Raw genomic sequence first — 20,797 nt, forward strand, 5'->3', positions numbered from 1 at the left:
TTTTGTACTCATAATCAGTCGTAAAATTGCCAGCAGCGTTTGTTCGATACGTGTGTTTGTTGTGGTCAGATATTTTAAGAAACTTGAGGCCGTTATGACTTGCCTATTTCTCAAAGTCAAATGATAATAATTATCATGCCAGACAATTGACTGAATAGTTATTATTACATCTAGCTACACAAGATTTTTTTATGATTTTAAATTAAAGTTACGATTTTAGGACCAATAGGTGTCCAAAAAACCGGCTCTTAATTTCACTTTAATCTGAAATTGGAATATGGCAATTTAGAAAATAATCACATTTTATTAGCTTTTATTTTTTAGTTTAGCTTTCATTGATGAGTTTTTGCTAAAACCTACAGTTTCCCGTTTTATATACTTAAAGTAAAAGTAGAATTTTTTGGTGTGTCTATAGCCAAACTACAAACTAGCGATGCGTATTGTGTATGAACCTTCAACAAGTTCTGTACCCAATGTTTCTTTTTTTAAATTTTCCACCCTCATTTAGTTCCTTTACCTTTACCACACCGGAAAACGTCAACGTCACACAAATAAATCCACTTTTTGGCATCGTACGCAACGGACGCTTCGCATTCCTTTGTATAGAAATTCAGAATACATTTATGAAAATCCGTTTCTTCTGATACGTATGATACCGATAGGTGGCTTACCTTTTGAGCAGATCTTTGAGGACGGAATGTAAAGCATTATTTTGCTGTTTTAATGTTGAGAACGACTTAAGTTCATGCTTAGCTAGATCTCTCACAGTAAAACCCGGTCATACACGCTCTTCTGTGAAGTAAACATACTGTCCCCTAGGTTGTAATTAGCATGGAATTTACATGTTTTTGTGGGTCGATTGCGGAAGGCCCTTTGAGAGACTACCCCGTTGATGACTGTTGTAGAGCGGTGGTAGCTCATTCGGGTAAGTGCCCGCTTCTCAAGCCAGAGATGCGGGTTCGAATCCCGGCGCTGACATACGTACCAATGAGTTCTTTTAACTTAAGTACAATGTATACCATCGCTCTTACGGTGAAGGAAAACATCGTGAGCAAACGAATATGTGAACCCACCAACCCGCAGTGGACCAGCGTGGTGGGAAATGGTACAAGGTTAAGAAGGCAGTTTAGACCTTGGGGATTGAGTATATGCACAAAGGTTCCACTCGAGAGAGCTAGGTGCAGGTACTTGCACCCCCACAGAGAATAGAATAGAATAGAATATTGTCTAATTGCCTGTTCTGAAATGCCTCAGTGATTCTTTCTAACCTATTATAACAGAAAATTTGTATCTAAAGAAGGGGTAAAATACATCTCTTCCTCCATAAGGTAATAATAAATGAGATCTCCTACTCAATATTCTTCAAAAGAAACATTTGTAATGAACCTTACTTTACCTACCTCTCTACTTTGCAGTGCAGTGGCCATTATGTATAGCATGAGTTTACTGCAAGAAGTTTGATCCTGAATGAAAGTCACAGATGAAAGTTAGATGAGTTAATAAAATCAATACAATACACACATAAACCGCTTTTCGCTGTACAGTTGTACTCACGTGATACGTCGCGAGCCGTATCGCCGTTTTTGAATTAATACAATGCATTTAGGATACACATCTAGTATCTAGATATGCCGGTTTCCTCACGATGTTTTCATTCACCATAAGAGCGTTTAATAAAGCCACTCGTAGGTAGATTCGAAAGTGCGATATGGGGTGTAGTAGTATGTTTGTCTTTTGTCGACTGTAGGTACTATCGAACAAAAAAGTGAGTTGCCACTTTTAAAATAAATCCTTTGCAATCCAAAATTTGACTTTGCCTGTCTTTTTAACCAACCCCATTATTTTAAATTTCTCCCTTTGTATTATTTATTGCTTTCGGACATTCGCACCTTTAAGACAATGCAATGTTGTTTTGTGTTTACACATCTGGTGGCAATAGAGACAGTAACTTTTGGTCAACTTGTACCCCATTGGTCAAGAGCCAGTCATTGATGGCTGATGCCTGCAAAGGAAAATGATCCTTAAGGTTTCCACACTTTTTTGTTCGATAGTACAATCGGAGAATCGGCCGGTAGCTTACCTTAAAGCAGAACTCTTTGAATCTTTGCCTTAAAGCTATCTTGAAATACGAACAAAGAATAGTTGTCACAATCGGAACATTTAATGCAACGACATAGAGTCCTACGAGTAGTTCCTAAACTTCGTTTTGTTCGTTCAGCTCCTATGAAATCTCTCGTTCGTTCGTTCGTTCGTAGTGATTTCTGTAGTGACTCGCCTCTAGTCAGTGCGTATTCTCTACAAACATGCCCAAAGTGTGCCGCTTGATGTATATACGAAATGGGTTTTAAAAAGGTTACCGCAAAAACGACCGAATGGCGTAGTGGTTAGTGACCCTGACTACTGAGCCGATGGTCCCGAGTTCGATTCCCGGCTGGGGCAAATATTTGTTTAAACACAGATATTTGTTCTCGGGTCTTGGATGTGCCTGTAAAATGGCAATAGGCCCGCCCCCTATTACATTGGGACTAACATAACACTCTGGCGAAAAGTGGGTGCAGCAATGCACCTCTGCCTACCCCGCAAGGGAGTACATTAGTACAAGGCGTGAGTGCGTGTTTTTTTTTTTACAGCAAAAAAAATTACTAAAAAATTTACATAGTTTGAAGACTTATGCCTACGAATACGATGTTTCGTAGCAGCCGTAGCCATTACCGTTCATGCCTACGAAACGTCGTAGCAAGGCGTAGCATTCAAAAATAAATGAACTGAAGATGAATGAAAACGCTCTTTACTCTTGATACACTAGTTCTAGCTGGTGTAAAAAAGTAAAGAATAAGTGACTGTGTCTGTATAATATTCGCACATCACTGAGTTTAATTTTAGGCCATCTACAGAAAGATCTAATAACCTTAAATTCAATTAGGTTCCCTCTATAAATTATAACTACAAATTAACAATTTCGTATATAAATATGGTTGCTGTTTCTTGTTCACGACGAAGTTCTAGCTAATTCCTACAGAGGTGTTGGCCTCTCTCAACAGCCATCTGTATTATTATAACAGGGTTTGAACTAGTCTGTGACAAACTGACAACATTAACAAGACCAAGTTAGGTATAAATTATGAAGGCAGAGAGATGCACCTTACAGTTTCAGTAAGTTACAGTGTGAGTTTGCAGATATTAGTTCCGTAGGAGTGCTTCTAGAGTTGTTATTTGTAATTGCTATGGATCGTCTCGCGCTTGCCTAATTATAGCACAGAATTGTAATTTTATAAGTAAAGGTAAATTGATCAATAATGGTTGAGGTCCCAAACTCTGCTCTTCTCCAAAGTATGAAAATAAATATGTAAAAGCTAATATTTATTTACTTTGTCTTACATAATAATACCTGTACTTATAGTTGTATTTTCTTTACCTATTTTCATGTAATACTTACCTACAAGTATTTATGTACGTACTGTCTGTCTCCGTCTCGCCTTTTATTTAAATTGTACAACAAGTACCTACCTATCCCTTTAGATTATTCTAATTTCAAGTCAGAGCTATTCAAAAATCCATCCATAATCTTTAAACCTGCCTAATGCTAATGTATAGTTGTTGCAATTAAAAATGATCTAGATTTTCTTACACCTGATACATAATTTATTGAGTAATATTATTATATACTTAGGTTACTATTAGTTGTACAATAGAGTCCCCGCTACCACTGAAGTCCGATAGCCGCAAGGCTGTTTTTTATATGACTTGTATCAGGTATTTACTTTTTGACTGCACTCATAGAACTTCAGATAGTATGATAGGCTAGATTAGTCCGCGATTTAGTCGTTAGACTTCGGTCGTGGCGCGCACTATAGCTTAAAAATTTAAAGTTTAATATTAGACTATTCTGTCACAGTACGTGCGTTTTTGTTACAAATTAGGTACATAAATATACAAGAAATCTTCAGCTATAATAATTATTACACATTTTTATGGCATAACAAAACAAGTGTTAGTGAATCGCATAAGTTGCACAGCTCTAAGCTTTCAACCCTTCGCTGCTTAGTAATTAGCATCGGAGCGAATAACCGACGCAATCAAAAACGGGTGAAAATGCCCCAGTTACAACCGTGCTGCGGGAGGGTTAAAATGAACATACCTACCTAATGTACCTACCTAAATAGGGTGGAGTTTTATCAGAGATCATCTCGGAGACTATATTATAGTACACAGAATGTACCACATCTGCTGAAAAAAAAACAAGCTGTAAAAAAACTGCTTCTGGAAGAGCCCTCTTATTGGTGAAAATGAGATTATTGTAAGCCAAAATTCTTTGGTATTGCGAATAAATTAAACTGATTAGGGGTAGATCACTAATAAAATGTATCTCTGTATTGTACCGCTGTTATTTTGGTCGTATTTTTGAGTTCCCGTGGGATCATGTTGCATATTGTGAGGACTTCAATATTCATGGACATAGGAATGTGTTTTCACCATTTAACTAGGTAATTATAGAATGCTTATGTAATGCACTACCGGGGACTACGTTGATGGCATATATGTATATCTAAAGTTAGAGACGCTTGAATCGTGCCTGCATTTTGGATACAATACGGAAACATCTGACAGTCGGGTTGCCTATTTACCCGACAACTCTTTCAGCACATGCTTGCTTGTGTTGGGGTCCACCAACCCGCACTGGGCCCGTATGTTGGACTAGGCCTTAAAATCTTCCCTGGAGCGAGGCCCGTGCCCCAGCAATAAGGACATGATAGGTTTTAATGATTATTGATTCATCTACTTATTTTCAAACTCATCACCATCACTGTATTTTTCTGTTGGGTCCAAAGAATTGTTCCAACCGGCCCTAAACCACTCAACCCTTCTGGGAGACAGGTTCTGCTATAACGACTTGCAAAGTTATGACATTCCTCGTTCAGTTATAACGCCAGTTATTGTTGTTAATTATAATTATTTTGCTGTTCATTATAATTATAATTACGCAGGCGAGTCGGGAATTTTACACACGACCATTAAGGGTTCTTAATAAAAGCAGCAGATTCGGTGGAATTTTAAATAGGTTGGGATAGTATACATATAAAGGACCATGTTACGGGATGGTTGCGGGTAGTGTTAATTTGGTTGTTTTATGTTCTAGATAATGTTTTATGGACATGTTTTAATTTATGAAAATTGGTATAGTTACCTACAGATAAGTATATTTCAGATCAAGTAAATTCTAACTCCGCATTTTTTACTATCTTGACTCTACATACAGAAAGTGAGACACTATTTTTCGATCAATCACCTAATTAATATGATCTAAACAAAAAAATGTCATAATAATAACATGAGCTACGAAGGAATAAGTATGTTCATCTATTCACAGTAACTATTCTACAAAGTCTATTCCATTTTATTAACCGTAAACTATGTTCTTTGCAACGCACCCTCTAGGACTCGTTGTTGCCAAACAAAAACAACATTAGCATCAATTTACAAACTTTTCTTAAACAAACGCCGAAAATCAACACTCATTCCACATGTAATTTGTAAGAGTTAACAGACTTCCACCTCCGTTTGAGGGTTGAAAGAACCAGTTCAACCTGACCGCTGAGGTAGCCCTTAACAGCGAACACTATATTCACAGTAGTGTATGGGTGTTAGAGATCAGTGTATGGTGGTCGGATAAAACGATGATGAAATCTATTAATCATTTTAATACGTCTGTACCCTAGTTAATAGTGTTACAAATTAATACGTAGCATTTTTTCTTTGTTCTCGTTTCTTGTTGTTTACATAGTCGCCACTTGTAGTTTTGTTGTACACGCGTTATTAAGTAAGGTTGTTTAATATTATATTTCATGAAAGACTGTAACTAAATTCTTACGTCTGTAATAATTATAGTGCATGAAAAGAGCCGCTAGAGTGACCTTGTAAAGGTATAAATCATACTTAAACAGTGTACGTGGAATTATTTCGAGCACCATTTTCAGATTAAAAATGTATTGAGTTTGATACTAATTACTTCCCAAATGTTATTTCGTTTTGACTTCGCGATAGGGTTTCGTGTACCCGGATGCATTCAGTGAATGACGACTAATGAATATAAGGCGGACCCTAGACCTACAATAATATTGTGCAATAAGTTTTGAATCCAAATGACGTTTGCGCAATCTTCAATATTAACCCTAGACGATGAATTATCTTGCACAATTTACAATATTGCGCAACATAATTGATCGTCTAGGGGCCGCATAAATCACTGCTGACCACCATATCTGACTGACTTATCCATTATACCCTTGTCATAATAACCTCTAGTGTTTGTCACCAACACGCTAATAATAAGAATAAGATTGTAGGTAATCAATTATAAACACCATAATTATTATGTTAATAAACCTGACAAAAACCAAAACAAGAATTATAATTATTTGCAGTATACAACCTTAATATAACCTAAGCAGTTCAGAAACAATACACAATACAACGCTATGGTATACCCCCTAAATTCCACCTAAAACACGAGCCAGCGTGAAGCGGTCATGCCAACCATGAAACATTCAGGCTGCGTCTTATTCTAGTTGTATTTTATTCGACAGTTTGTCATCTGCAGTTTCAGAAGGGACGTGCTTCGGATGCTAACTGAAGGTTTCACGGGGGCGGCCTTGTTCTTACCGTACGTTACTGTAACTTCTGTATACATTACTCGTCCGCAGACTTCTTAGGATGAATTGTCAGTATAATGTTTCGTCTCATATTGAAATTGGAGATTGTTATTGGACATTGTTTCTTAATGTCTAGGTTCAGTTTACCTGTGGGATAAAAATCGTGCTAACACTTTCTGAAATTTTATTTAGATACACAATAATAGTCTATATGTTAACAAATGAGTATTGAGCATTATTTTTCTCGCACACTCTTACAATAATGGGATCAGTACTCGTTTGTTTAGAAAAGTAGACTATAGTAGGTGATTTAGAAAACCACAAAAAAACCAGCATTGTACAGCGTCCACTTCTGTAAGGTCTAAAGATATAAATTCAAAAAGTTGCTGTCATGCGTGATATATAAAATATTCTAATACCACCCGTAGAATTGCGAAAATCGTCACGACCCAGCGAGTTGTAGTCTTGCGTTCGATTCCCGCCATGTAAGGCACGTTTTATATGCGATATCCCATTTAAATATATTAAAGTTTACACGCAATGAAAAAATAATGTATTGACATGTTTTGAAAATATTGGGCAAACAGTTGAACACTTTCTAAAACCACAACTAAAACTACTTATAACTGAAACACCCGGCTCCGCAGTATTCACTGACGCAGGTACATTTATGTAGATAGTTATGTACTTACCTAAGCTATGTACTCTATACAACCTAACATAGCTAGCTGCTATTGTTAGAACACAAAGGCTTGTGGACACACTCGCTTGTTTCGTCACAAGATTGGCCACACAGTGACAAAGCACATTATTAAAACGTGACCTCACGAAACAAGTTGCGTTCTAGACTAGAGCGATACCACACGTTGTGTGTGCGTTGCGTTAGCGCTGCGTCGACTGAATGTTTTAGAACATAACTTGTTCAGATTGACCTCCTGAGTCACCCCCTTTCAGCTTAGTATACCACTTTTGCAACACCATGTATAGTGTGTTGCTCAAACCTTTTGTCGCTCCTCACAAAGGTAGGGTTTAGAGCCCAATATTTCCTCACAGCCTAAATTAACTTCGTAGAATAGGTCTGTATATTCGTGTACATACTCGTATTTAGTGGTAGTAATTTACCAAAACACATTAAGAAAGGCATTGTAAGTTTTATAAGTTGCAGGTATCTATTTGTTTTCAGTGTGCTCAGACACAGCTACGGGGCAAAGGTGTAGGATTTTAACGTTACTCGTAGCGAGTAAAAGCGAATTAGCTACGGAGCGAAAACTCGCACTCTCCATACATTTTTCTCATGTCGCCTTGTCGTGGCCCTCGTCACATGTTTCATATTATGGTTAATTCTTAATGCACAAATTTTAATTTTAATGATGTCAAACTATAAATGTTTGCCTGTGGCAAATGTGATTTACAAAAACATTTGAAGAGTTTGAATTTTAAACAATTAATGTAAGGTTTTGACTGCACCAAAATTAGAATTTGTGCCTTCAGAATCGACATCAATGTCTACCATTCATTTTCAACACTCGCCGCTTTGTCGACTTTTGCATCAATACCTTCACAGCACCCTACGAATATCAGCCATCATAACAATAAACAATAAGTATATCTACAGTTTTTATACCATCTCAACCACTGTAACTCAATCAAGCACGGTTACATCATAAACTGGAACTAGGATATTTTATATTTATTTTCGCATAAAATCTCATTGCGCGGAGAAAACAACACTTTTATTGTTCCCGCTGGAGTGGCGTTCGCGAGCTAGCGAGCGCGCGAGGGATGGGACACACACGCCTGCATATAAATATATATAAATAAATATTACGGGATTTACGGGTAATGTTACTCTGAAAGAAAATATACGATTTCAAAATACACCTACTACGAGCAATGATACATTGATTTCTTAATGGAAACAGGCATAAGACATCCACTTTTACTTTTCTGCATTGATTTTCCGTCACGTTGCGGGTATTTATTTAATACAATACACTTAATTATTTCCGAGTTTTTATTTTACAAAACAGTAATTTTAAAATAAATCAGTATAAAGAGGCGGTCTTATTGCTACTAGCAATGTCTACCAGAGAAGCTTTGGATGGATTGTAATTATTATTATCATTTATGACATAGTTCTATTTGTATTTGATAGATTTAGGTTTAAACGTTTATTCTCATAAGAACATAATATACATTTGTTCACTTAAAATGAGATGTTAATTAATTAACTTAAGTATCTATGTTAGTCCTTAAATAATAATATATACATTTTTTGCGCATGCAAGTTGTTGAAAGTTATACAATAGTTGTAGTTATAGTTAAATATTTTTGTATTATATTGTGTAGGTTACGTAGCTAAACAAATAATAAGTACTTAGCAGCTATATTACTATTTTATAAGAGTGACATTTTTATAAATATAACCCTTTAGCAATTTTTTAAATATAAATGGCGATTTTACATTTTTGATGTCTTTAGGTAATTTGTTGTATAGCTGTGCTCCCTCATAAGCTATACTTTTCTTGCCATACAAAGTCCGGTGGGAGATTAACTTTAAATTATTTGCATTTCTTGTGTTGTATTTTTGTTGTTTTTTAGTGAAAGATATTTGTGAATGTGTAGTTTTATTAAGTACTTTATGAATGAAAATGCATGTTTTAAAAGTGTATAGTTGATAAATGTGCATCAATTTAGTTTTTTCGTAGATAATTTCTGTTGCTTCTAAATAATCAAAATTGAACAAAGTTTTGACAAGTTTGTTTTGAGCAATTTGTATTTGTTTAAGATTCGTTCTGGCAGCTGCTCCCCAAATTTCTATCAGGTATTCTAAGTGAGGTTTAACCAAAGAATTGTAGATTGTGTACCGGACACTTACCGGATTTGATAACATAATAATTACAAAATAGATCTTATAAATATGCATATGCATAAACATTTTTCTCGTTTAAGTTGGTTAGTAATAAGAATATAATGTATCATTGATTACCTACCTACTTATGTAGAAAAAATTCAGATTATCAACTAAAACCCACATAATAATTATATACGTTGGAAACATTTGTAAAAGTTTCCCATCCCTAGCACACCTCCGAACTTTATTGGGCTCAAATTGTATGAATTATTTATTTAATTTAAAAGCAAAGACGCGGCAAGGCGATCATTCCGCACTCTACGGTGGAAAATGAGATGAAAGAATGCAAATGTATAAATAAAACCCTGAACTTTCAAACGTATAAATAGGTATGGTCTAAATTTTTAAGTTAGATGCAAAATTATGCACAGAGTTTTACACTTATGAAATTTTTGAGTACCTACTTATTCTATTTTAAGTTAGTCAATTTTGGTGCTATTGTACATCTGTAAGTATTTGATTTTGAAGTCCAAAAAATTATATTAAGACAACAGACTATGTTTCAATACAGTAAAATGTTTACTAGCTATCACAGTCTAATACCTACCTAATAATATTAAGCGTTAAGCGAGCTTTCGAGCTTTCGCATAGCGCCACCAGGGTTTGTGATTTCAGGCTGTAAAACTGTAGATGGCGTTATGGACTCCAATTCTACAACGCGGTATGGTTGTGTTTTTCCGCCAGCCCTTATAGATTTCCCTTCAATGGCAACAGGTCTGCTCACAATGATAATCTTAATCATTGGGTGAATAGTTTTTTTGGAGCCTTGTCTCAACTTCTACGAAGTTGTATGACGGGCAAGATATAACTATAGTGCCACAAACTTATCTGTTCCGGTGAGAGCGAACTAAATTGGTCCATATAATCTATGTCATGTCAATATGAAATTCATTAGTAAGTAATTAGGTATGGACCAATTTAGTTCGCTCTCACCGGAACAGATAAGTTTGTGGCACTATAATACCTGTATAGGTTGGTACCTCTCTAAAATCATAGGTTCTACGTCTGATTGTCTTGTATAATTTAACAGGAACACTGACGGATAGTTAACTCAGTCTTGCTCTCCAACTGAGCCCGATAGGAGCATTGTTGGTCACGTGACCTTTTACTATATGGTAGTATGTCATGTAGTATGTGTGATTTAAAAAATACAAAATTATTTGTAAAAGTTAAAAGGCAACATCTTATCTAACAATATTAAGAATAATAACAATCTGTTTGATCCATAAAACATATTATAATTATTCATAATAGTGAAACTAATATACTTGTGTTTTGAAACGCGTTTAACAAAGGCACGTAATGGATCCATATGGTCAGGTTTACTCACCCCATCACTTGTTGGTATTATTCAAAACATTATTATACTTAGCGTTAGGGGGAAAAGCATCCACTTCCAAATGTATTTTTGAGTAGGTAAGTATACCGATTATGACAAATTTATAATACATAGGTACCTAGTGAAAAATTTAACATATAAAAGTTTTGCATGAAGAGACTACTTGCTTTAGTTTTTCACCAAGTTTGTTGTAATAAATAAAATCATATAAGCTACTATAGGTAATTAGGTACCTACTTTATATGAAAATTTATGGAAAAACAATCTTACTGGAAATGAAAAACCACCAAGTAGTGAAGAAGAAGTACTTAGGTACAGCTATATTACTTTGGAGACGTTTTTGCCTATATTATTATTCGCATAGGTACCTACACTCACGAGTAGTATTAGTAGTAGTAAGTAGTAGTTCTAGTGACTTATAGAACGGCAATGGCAGGTGGAACTTTTTCGTTGCTCGTGAATGTAGTTAGGTATTTGTTGTGGCAGCAGATCAGGTGCTGAATTCGAATCCTGGTATAGATTCAGAAATAACATTAAGTAGGTATGTTACTTTCAAGGTAGGATTATTCTAATTGGACAGTACATAAATCAGGACTACCGCTTTCGTTAATCATAATCTACAAAAAATTCTTTTACATCGACGTATAGCTACTTAGTTATCACTCATTTCGATTGCAGCCAGGATCAGCTTCCATACATTCGTGCCCATCATCCTTCACTGAAATTACAGTTAGCTTCCAACTCCAGCCAGCGTGGTGGGAAATGATCCAAGATTAGAATAGTAAAAGGGAGACATTGGGGATATGCGAATAGGAACATACCCCTTCTTCCCCCGTATCTTTTCGCTTTCGGCTAAGATTGTTTCTAGTGTTTCGTAGCCAAAAACAAAAAATGATAACAATGGGTACCTAGGTACATAAATCACCTGCCTATAAATTAAAATTTAAAAGTAGAAACCAGTAGCTCCATCTGTTATTAAAAGCTGAACTATATAAGCATGAAAACTAAGGGAAGCGGAAGCGTGTTGTGGGAAACGAAATAGGGGTTGTTGCTGAAACGTTACATAGTTACTGTTACCATTCAAAATCATAAGATGGCGGTGAATATATTTTTTATCTGTCTTTTTTTTGTAGGTACCTACCGAGGAACATAAGTAGGTATATTTCTATTGTTAGGTTCATTAACATTGTTGGAATAAGAATTGATTTTTAACACCATAATGTAACGGAGGTTTTAAAAAAAAAACAAGTGACGTTTGGGGAATTGGTCTATGGACTCGAGATGGATTGATTCTTGGATTTTGCGATTGATGTTAAAAATTGTAAAAGTCCGAAAAGTACGAATATAAGCGAATGGTCGAAAGTTATACGGTGTCTCATTTCACTCAAGGATAGAATACAAGCACACATAAGAAGGATTAGCGACTGTATGCAACATTTCAGAAGTGGGATGTTTCCGCGTGCATTTTTGTTGTATGAATCTTAATAATGACTTTATTAATCTTGTGAATACTACGATTTTATGTGGAATACAATAGTATACTTAATAGCTTCAATTAACAATGGATATTTTACCCACAAGTGAAGTTAAACTTAAATGCCAAAGTTTTCATAACCTCAAATAGTTAGAAAATCAGGAAAAATTGTGTTTAATTATGAATGCAAGTACAATCAGTTTTCTAGACATGACTGTTAGTCTATATCAATATAGTTAGTTACGCGACCCATAAAGCATCCCTTTGGAAACAAGTGACATATTGATATTTGGTCCCAAAACTTATACACAGAGTAGTTAATACTGCCTAAGAGGTGGTACATGTCTGGTGCCGATTCAAACCATGTTTTTTTTGTGTGCGAGTTTCAGAGACACCACATTGGGGACCAAGATGGTCCCAGGACCATGGTTTGAAAAGAAGAAGAAGGGCCCAAGGTGCCCAAGGCCGAGATCACCGAGTCCAGGATGCCATGGAGGATGAGGCCCGGGCCAGGGTCTGTGCTTGAACAGAAGGCAGCCGGAGCGGAGCAGACGGAGGCTGCAGAGGAGCAGAAGGCAGCTGGAGGCTGGAGCGGAGCAGACGGAGGCTGCAGAGGAGCAGAAGGCAGCTGGAGGCTGGAGCGGAGCAAACGGAGGCTTCAGAGGAGCAGAAGGCAGCTGAAGGCTGGAGCAGAGCAGACGGTGGCTGCTGCGGAGCAGAAGGCAGCTGGAGGCTGGAACGGAGCAGACGGTGGCTGCAGAAGGCAGCTGGAGGCTGGAGCGGAGCAGACGGAGGCTGCAGAGGAGCAGAAAGCAGCAGGAGGCTGGAGCGGAGCAGACGGAGGCTGCAGAGGAGCAGAAGGCAGCTGGAGGCTGGAGCAGAAGGCAGCTGGAGGCTGGAGCAGAAGGCAGCTGGAGGCTGGAGCAGAGCAGACGGTGGCTGCAGAAGGCAGCTGGAGGCTGGAGCGGAGCAGACGGAGGCTGCAGAGGAGCAGAAGGCAGCTGGAGGCTGGAGCGGAGAGAGGACAGCCGGAGCGGAGAGAGGACAGCCGGAGCGGAGAGAGGACAGCCGGAGCGAAGAGAGGACAGCCGGAGCGGAGAGAGGACAGCCAGAGCGGAGAGAGGACAGCCGGAGCGGAGAGAGGACAGCCGGAGCGGAAAGAGGACAGCCAGAGCGGAGAGTGGACAGCCGGAGTGGAAGGAGGACAGCCGGAGCTGAGAGAGGACAGCCGGAGCGAAGAGAGGACAGCCAGAGCGGAGAGAGGACAGCCGGAGCGGAGAGAGGACAGCTGGAGCGGAGAGAGGACAGCCGTAGCAGAGGACAGCTGGAGCAGAGGAAAGCTGGAGATAGCAAAGGACTGGTTTGAGGTAAAGAGGTTGGTCTTGTCTCGATAAAGAGATATTTTTGAATGTTTAAGGGATAGCTTTACAACACTACCATTCACTTTGCACTGCAAAAGCTTCAAGGTCTGGCTAAGATTTGGTATGAAGGTCTTAACTCTATTCTCTTGACTAGACCAGAGTGGCAAGGAAAACTTTTAAGTGTGTTCCGTATGAACAAATTATGGCCAGATCTTGGAAGAGGTGCTTGGCAGAAAAGAAGACTTGATTGGTCAATTGAGGTTTGTTTTTGTGAGAGGTTGTCTCTCCTCAATCAATGTGGTGTTCAGAGAGAGAGTGTGCTGCTAACTATATCATACACTGACTTGGTAAACAGGCACTTAGATTGGATGATTTGGTTTTGCGCTGTTTTCATCTAGACCTGTTGTTGCAATTCTTGATGAGCAGTGGGGATTCCAGCCCTACAGGACAGGCGGCCCTGCTCTTTTATAATTATGACATACTTTATATTTTTATATGTTACGAGATGGACATGTTAACAACAATCAAAACTATTGTGATGTTATTCAAAGCTCAACTTTGGATCTGTTTTAACTTATCTTTTAGAGACTTGTTATGACTGTAAAGTAAGGGGGCACCGTTTTTTTTCACCGTATCCTAAGCCAGTTATGAGTGCACTTAATGCAACAGGGTTGGGTTCACAACTGATGATTGACTTAGTAAAGCCAATAATAGTAAAACTACAGTTACAGATGAAATTAAAAATTAAAGGGTAATGGGGTAAATGTAAACTACTAGATAGGTCAAATTGTGAATGAAGTTACAATTAATTAGATGTTTAGTATTCCCTTATCCTACCTCTATTCTTAGATATTGATGAAACTCAAATGCTTACAAAATACTAATGTTGAATCTCATCATCAGCATAGCTCTTTACTGCTGGACGTAGGGTTTTCTCCCAAAGCATAACACTGGATGCGATCTATAGTTTTCCCTGACCTTGACCTTATCTAATCACATTTCAAACACAACAAAAAAAAAAAACTATTCAAAGTTTGTTACATTTAGTAGGGAAAATATTGTGATGCAAATAGATACCTTACAGTTGCTTTGGTGAACAATTTAACTTAAATCAGTATATTTTTTCAACTAGTTTTATTATCTGATTGAATTTATTAAAGTACAGCTAATAGTGTATAGTGTTAGTGTGTGTCACATCTGGGGTCATGAAACGCTTATGAATAATAACTAAGAATCGAATTCTAGAACCAGTCTCAGCACTAGCGAATTTCTGATGCTACATTTACCCTTGAGAGTCTACAGATCTTTTATATGGGTTCTAGAATGCGACCCTTACACTTACAACCACATGTGGAAAAGTGTAATTAGCTAGCTAGTAGCTATTTACCTAAGATATTCATATTGTGCTATAATATACATAGCAGTAACTTCTCCAAATATTGTAAAATGGAATGAAATTAGCTAAACTTAAACAGTTAGGTACTCTAGTAACCAAATAAAACATTAAATTAGTTTAAAACAATAAATGTGCAAATTCTTGAAGAAAATAAAAATAAAATACAATTGTTTTAAACATATGATAATAGTTACATTATGTATGTAATATTTTTACCATAGGTAGGTAAATGTACATTCTGAAACAATTGCAACTTAACTTATAACTTAATAAATACATGGTGCATAGTTCACTCAAAACCAGTAGGGTAACGTAACGTACCTAGGGACATTTTCGACTACCCCAACTTTGAATGAAGCTATCGCAGCGTACAACTAAGATATTAATGTGAAATTTTCTTTATTCGGTAGGATATATAATCTATTATCACTAGTATTTGTGCTAAAGCTTTAGTGTGGCCAGATTTTATTAAATTAAGATAAAAGTAAAAATGCTTGTTTTGACCCAAGGTACGTTACACGTTTGTACCTTGGGACACTGTTTCCTATAGCTTTGTACTATGGAAAATGCAAACTTCTAAATAACGCCTTATATCTCTGTTCTTATTGATTTACTGCATCTCTCTTCTGTCTAGTTTCACTCTGGCAGTAATAAGAACAGAGATATAAGGCGTTATTTAGATGTTTGCATTTTCCATAGTACAAAGCCATAGGAAACAGTGTCCCAAGGTACAAATTTAATCGTGTCCCAAGGTACAAAAAAGCAATATTTAACCAAAATTTAAATATCTTTATTTTTAATTAATAGGAATCTTTCAGATAATTGCCATGTCATAAAATTAAATAACTGAAAAGTTATACGTGACATCCATGTCTTTATTTTGAGCATGCCTCAATGAGATAAAGCAACACAAAAAACTATACAAAAGCTACTTTTGACTCCAAAAAACTTCATATTGTCTTCACCGCACACTCGATGCTGGTATGATCACGAGACTCACTAGTTTTGCCAAGCGAGTAAAATACTATGCCTAGGGAAGAATTTTAATGTGTTTATTTAGCCGGTTTTTAAAATACAATCAATGTCCCGAGGTACAAGCGTCCCAAGGTACGTTACGTTACCCTAAATTTAATTAACAAATTCCGAATTAGACTTTTACATTTTAAGAATTTAATTATAATAAAATATGAATATGAATAAATATGTGGGGACATCTCACACACTGCCATCCGACCCCAAGCTAGGCAGAACCTGTGTTATGCGTGTCGGACAGCTGATATATCTACACAAATACATAGATAGATAGATACTAAATATAAATATCAACACCCAAGACCCGAGTACAAATATCTGTCTTTAAACAAATATCTGCCCCAGCCGGGAATCGAACCCGGGACCATCGGCTCAGTAGTCAGGTCACTAACCACTACGCCATTCGGTCGTCTGAAATTATAAACAAATAATAACATAAAAAGTTACATATTTTCTACATTACAGAGTTATATACCAAATCTATATCTAATATTTTATTTTATAATACTGAGAAAACTTAACTAAATTTTAATATAGGTAACGATGCAAAAGTAAATTATGCTACTCAAGCTTCCACTCTACTGTTACTCTAGGTAGACTAGTTAAATGGTACAGGGAGGTTTAACTATACCTATAATAAACTAAATCTAATCGTAAGAGTTATGAACAACCGCTATTTATGAACAATACCTACATACAAAAGGAGAGAACGACATTATAAAATAAAAACTTAAAAAGAAAACGAACTAAAGTAACCAGTTTTATGAGAAGCAAAATGATCACTAATCAGCCTATTGGAAATAAATGATAATCTATAATGTGACGTGCACACTGAGTCTTTACGAAAACTTAGAAGCTACAAGTGCTGGGAGTCTGGTGCTGCATGGGGTCCATTTTGTAACTTAGGTGCTCACTAAGACGGGTTTTTGGGATATTCAACCCCTAAGGGGGAATAGGGGGTATCAAGGTCAGAGTCAAATTTTTTATTCAATGCATAAATATAAAATTTCCGCGTGACGCGATTTAGAGCAAAGTTATTGATCAGAATTGTACCGGTCATATTATGGGATATCGCATAGCACCGTTTAAGTTAGACGCTTGAAAATTCACATGCCAACTTTAGTGAATGCAAAGTTATTTGGTATTGCGTTAGTTGGCTACATGCGAAACACATAGATTATTAATTGAAATGAGTATTTTGCCATTGCCATTTGCCATACAAGTCTTTGCCGTATGCAGTCTGGTAAATCATTTTTAGTGAAGTATTTGTCAATTCTCATGTAAGTAGTTTAATACCACCATGGCAAGTTGTTGGGTGGGTAGTTCGGGAGTCGTCCACGGGAAAACATTTTAAGGCGAAGCGATGATCATAGGCAACAGCTAGTGCTAGTCATAGGAATGACCATGGCTTTATAGTCAGAGTCACGTAAAATAAGTATTATTAAAAATAAAATAAAAATATGTGTGATCGGAATGACAAAGTTAATTTAAAAAAAAGGGGCCACGTAGGGCTGTCTACTAAGCCGTGAATAATAATAATGAAAAATATGATGTCAGCTATTTTACGGTTGGATAATGGAGGAGGTGATGACGCTTGCAGCTGTCATCATTAGCTGGGAACAGCTATACCGGTCCTGGAGGGCAGGTATTCTAAAAATCCTTTGTATTTGTTAACCCAGTTTATACATTCATGGTACCTAGGATTCCACACTTGTGAGGCGTAGTCGAGTATGCTTCGAACGTATGAGCAGAACTTGTATAAGAAAAATTTAATTAAAAAAAAATTAAAAATTGTTTATTTCAAAAACTTTTCACTTATAACTAATACAAGGTAAATACCTCCTATTAAGCATAAAAATACCTGTGCCAGGAGATCTCGCTCTCCATATCAAATTATCATTTAAATTATTCAGTTTCAGAAATAAATGGAAGGTAACAATAATAACCTATGCACAGGTCCCTTCTTGGACAAATTTCTCGTAGTACACTCGATTTCGGCATGAGTAATACACAACCTATCCCATCATTCGGTGTGCTGGTGGAAAATGTCTAGTTCTAAACTAAAACTACATCACATACAAATAGAAAACCCTAATTAACACAAAACTAATAGGGCGACAAAGGCAGAAAAACAGCAACTTATGCACAAGGACTTGTTCTGACGATGAGGGACAGAACTAGAAGCTCTTATCGCCGTACATAGATCTATTTAGGGTTGCAAGAGTCTTAGGAAGAGAAGTAGCTCCTTTGCCTGGCATTTTCAGCACCCAAAACATTGTAATTTTGTAAAAACAATTTTGGCATTATTATTGAAAGACTGCTTGCTAAAGATTGTATAATATGTTTATGAGTTTGGTTACTGATAAAGTTCAGTACATTGTTTATGATGATAATAATAATAATCCATTTATTTCAGATTGGTTACTGATAAAGTTCAGTACATTGTTTATGATAATAATGATAATAATCCATTTATTTCAGATTATATGTTTGTGAGTTGGGTTACTGATAAAGTTCGGTACCTATACTCAGTACTGATAAAGTTCGGTACATTAGTAAGATGATTGTGAGTTGGGTTACTGATAAAGTTCGGTTCCTATACTCAGTACTGATAAAGTTCGGTACATTAGGCAGATAATTGTGAGTTGGGTTACTGATAACGTTCGGTTCCTATACTCAGTACTGATAAAGTTCGGTACATTAGGAAGATGATTGTGAGTTGGGTTACTGATAAAGTTCGGTTCCTATACTCAGTACTGATAAAGTTCGGTACATTAGGCAGATGATTGTGAGTTGGGTTACTGATAAAGTTCGGTTCCTATACTCAGTACTGATAAAGTTCGGTTCCTATACTCAGTACTGATAAAGTTCGGTACATTAGGCAGATGATTGTGAGTTGGGTTACTGATAAAGTTCGGTTCCTATACTCAGTACTGATAAAGTTCGGTACATTAGGAAGATGATTGTGAGTTGGGTTACTGATAAAGTTCGGTTCCTATACTCAGTACTGATAAAGTTCGGTACATTAGGCAGATGATTGTGAGTTGGGTTACTGATAAAGTTCGGTTCCTATACTCAGTACTGATAAAGTTCGGTACGTTAGGAAGATGATTGTGAGTTGGGTTACTGATAAAGTTCGGTTCCTATAGTCAGTACTGATAAAGTTCGGTATAATAGGAAGATGATTGTGAGTTGGGTTACTGATAAAGTTCGGTTCCTATACTTTATAGTACTGATAAAGTTCGATACATAAGGAATATGTTTGTGAGTTAGGCTACTGATAAAGTTCGGTACATTATGTATATGTTTGTTAGTTAGGTTATTGATAAAGTTCGGTTCCTAAAATCTATGTTACTGATTATGTTTGGTACATGATGAATATGTTTGTAAGTTGGTTACTGATAAGGTAAGATTTACATACTATATATTAGTGATAAAGTTCAATACATTATGAATATGTTTGTAAGTAAGGTTACTGATAAAGTTCGGTTCCTATACTTTTTATATTACTGATAAAGTTCGGTACATTATGAATATGTTTGTAAGTTAGATTAATGATAAAATTAGATTCATATACTATTTATATTAGTGATAAAGTTTAATACATTATGAAAATGTTTGTAAGATAGGTTACTGATAAAGTTAGTTATTCCTATACTCTATATTACTGATAAGGTTTCGGTAAATTATGAATATGGTTGTAAGTTAGGTTACTGAGAAAGTTCGTTTCCTATACTCCTTAGTTAATGATAAATGTTGGGTATATATTATTAAGTTGGATTGTTTTGTATAATTAGTGTTAACCGAAGAACATTCCCATTCATTTGTTATTGTTAAATGCATTTATTGTTTCTTCCAAGTTGGGTTACTCTTGAACATTCAGTTTTTATAAACTTTAATTCATTTAATTATGTTTAAATTTACTTTAAAAAAAGCATTGTGATTACATTTTGTTTAAATTTAATATTAGTAAACTTAGCTATATTATTGTTAAACTTAATGATTATAAAACATATTGCTGATGTTAACTGTTTCTAAATTGTAGTTTATAAAACATAGTTTAATTCTGGTTTGATGATTGTAAGCTCTGTGCCATGGACCAATGTTCCCAGCCGATTGTTAGGTTACGCACCGGCGTCGTGCGCGGGGTCGCACACGTTGTCAGGATGGACGATTGTTAGGTTCATTAACATTGTTGGAATAAGAATTGATTTTTAACACCATAATGTAACGGAGGTTTTAAAAAAAAAACAAGTGACGTTTGGGGAATTGGTCTATGGACTCGAGATGGATTGATTCTTGGATTTTGCGATTGATGTTAAAAATTGTAAAAGTCCGAAAAGTACGAATATAAGCGAATGGTCGAAAGTTATACGGTGTCTCATTTCACTCAAGGATAGAATACAAGCACACATAAGAAGGATTAGCGACTGTATGCAACACTATAACGACAAATACACTCTTTGAAATATATTAGGTATTATATTTTTATAAATATTGCTCAAATCTAAAAAACTATTTCTATCCGAGGCCCGTTCCAACAATAATGCCATAGAGTAAGTAATATCCTACAATCCAGACACCAAAATAAATATTCTGGTCTGTGGTAAAAGAGAAGTGTCAAAAATGTC

This window comes from Plutella xylostella, chromosome Z (assembly GCF_932276165.1).
Source record: "Plutella xylostella chromosome Z, ilPluXylo3.1, whole genome shotgun sequence".
Classification (NCBI taxonomy): domain Eukaryota; kingdom Metazoa; phylum Arthropoda; class Insecta; order Lepidoptera; family Plutellidae; genus Plutella; species Plutella xylostella.